This window comes from Prionailurus bengalensis, chromosome C1, assembly GCF_016509475.1.
Source record: "Prionailurus bengalensis isolate Pbe53 chromosome C1, Fcat_Pben_1.1_paternal_pri, whole genome shotgun sequence".
Lineage (NCBI taxonomy): Eukaryota > Metazoa > Chordata > Mammalia > Carnivora > Felidae > Prionailurus > Prionailurus bengalensis.
Genome location: NC_057345.1, coordinates 19,860,099 through 19,862,038, shown reverse-complemented (window position 1 = coordinate 19,862,038; position 1,940 = coordinate 19,860,099). Strand labels below are relative to the sequence as shown.

At 45.8% G+C, this 1,940-nt stretch overlaps 1 non-coding gene across 1 annotated transcript; it reads right to left on the bottom strand.

Moving 5' to 3' along the window:
• Positions 1-1,430: 1,430 nt before the first annotated feature.
• Positions 1,431-1,532, bottom strand: LOC122482294. Its single transcript, XR_006297092.1, has one exon. It is a non-coding gene; the product is annotated as a U6 spliceosomal RNA (small nuclear RNA).
• Between the last annotated feature and the right edge of the window lie 408 nt (positions 1,533-1,940).

Sequence of the window (1,940 nt, the reverse complement as noted above, 5' to 3'; positions counted from 1 at the left end):
TAAAGGGGAGAAAAGAAATGGGGTGGTGGCTCAAGAGAGCCAAAGGAAGATGCTTTCAAGGTGTTTGCAGGTAGGAATGACCCAGCAGAGAAGAAATGGATAAGGCAAGAGAGACAGGGGACAACTGCACGTGGGTTTAGTCTCAGAACGGAGAGGGATGGGTCCAGATCACAGGTTGAAGGCTTGGACTTAGAGAAGAGAGAGGGTCCCCCCAGAGTAGGAGGGGATGTGGGGTGTGGCCACACTACGCTGTAGGTAGTAGAGGAAGAGGAAGACAAAGTCACTCCGTTCTGACTGTGTTGTCCAGAACTGAAGTTTGAAGGGAAGTCATCGAAGACGGTGTTGGAGATGGGAGAGAAGATGAAGGTGGGAAGTAGGTTATCCGAGCGAAGAAAGGGGAGTGTTTCAGGGACACGTAACAGGAGAGCTTGGCGGCGCCGAGGGCCCACTTGAAGTGCGGTCCTACCCATGGTGTGAGTCGGGTTAGCCTGGCGGTGGGTGCTCTGCAGTGTTGAGCTGTGTGGGTGCGGGTGCCGGTGAGGGGCCGTGAGTGTGAAGAAGAGGAGGGAGCAGAGCGTGGCTTCGAGCCAGGCAATGAAATCTGAGCTGAGTCAGAAGGAGGCGAGGTGAGAGAAGAGGTGGCTGGTGGGGAAAAGGCGAAGAGGTAGGGTCAGTGAGGCTGGAAGCAGTGACTGTTATTCCATAAAGGCAGTAATAATATAAAGTTAACCACTGGACGAAAACACCCAAATCAAACAGCTAAAAGAAAAACAAAAAGAGAAAAAATAATAGACAACGTAAGGACTATATATAAAAGACACGGAATACATGTAAATATAACACGAAACAGTATGATGGGTAGAGGCCAAACATAGTTCATTTTGCGTTGCTGTGTAAGAACTGAGGAATGTCCACGTCTCTCCAGCACACACTGTTGAGTGAATAAGGAGGGTGGAGAAATGTATTGTATGCTGTCTTTATAGAAAAAAGGGGAACTATGCCATACTTATGTTTAAATTTTTAAAAAGATGGGAATGATTAAATCGAACATAACAGGCCACTAAATGGGAAGGGAGGGCGTAAAGTGGAGGACAGAGGAATAGAAATCAGACTTTGAATCGATCTTGTTTTGTAGATTAGACTTGCAACTATGTCAATAGTTTACATAATTAAACTGAAATTCTTTTTTTAATTCTGTAAGGAAATGCGAGTTGACATTTTCTCATTTCTGAGATCTGTAGAAAGGACGTATTTGCATATAGAATTTCCAGGTGTAACTCAGCTTTGCTCACATGTCACAAAAGGCTTTACGGGAATATTCTCACAGTGAGATATCACATTTTCATTATTCAGGGCCACACGTTGTACTTTGACTCTCATCATGTCCCCCGAGTTAACCCACAAAGGGTGGCAGGACGCTGGAGAGCTGCCCGAAGTATGGAAGCTTTACGAATTTGCGTGTCATCCTTGGGCAGGGGCCGTGCTAGTCCCCTCGGTAGCGTTCCAATTCTAGTATATGCTGCCACTGAAGCAAGTGCAAGAAACTCAAGAAATGGAAAACTAAAACAGGGAGGTTAATGTAAATGCGTATCCAGTTAGTGGCAAGCCACACAGAGAGGAACTATAGCAAGTTTAATTTTTTTTAATGTTTATTTATTTTTGAGAGAGAGAGAGAGAGAGAGAGAGAGAGAAAGAGAGAGAGAACGAGCAGGGGAAGGACAGAGACAGAGGGAGACATACAATCTGAAGCAGGTGCCAGGCTCCGAGCCTGACACGGGGCTCGAACTCACGAACTGTGAGATCGTGACCTGAGCTGAAGGTGGACACTTAACCTATTGAGCCCCCCAGGGGCTCCAAGTAAGTTTAAAACACAGTGAACTATCCCCCAAAGAACTACAAACAAAACCTTAAACTCCCTTTTGTTATTCTGATACTGTTGT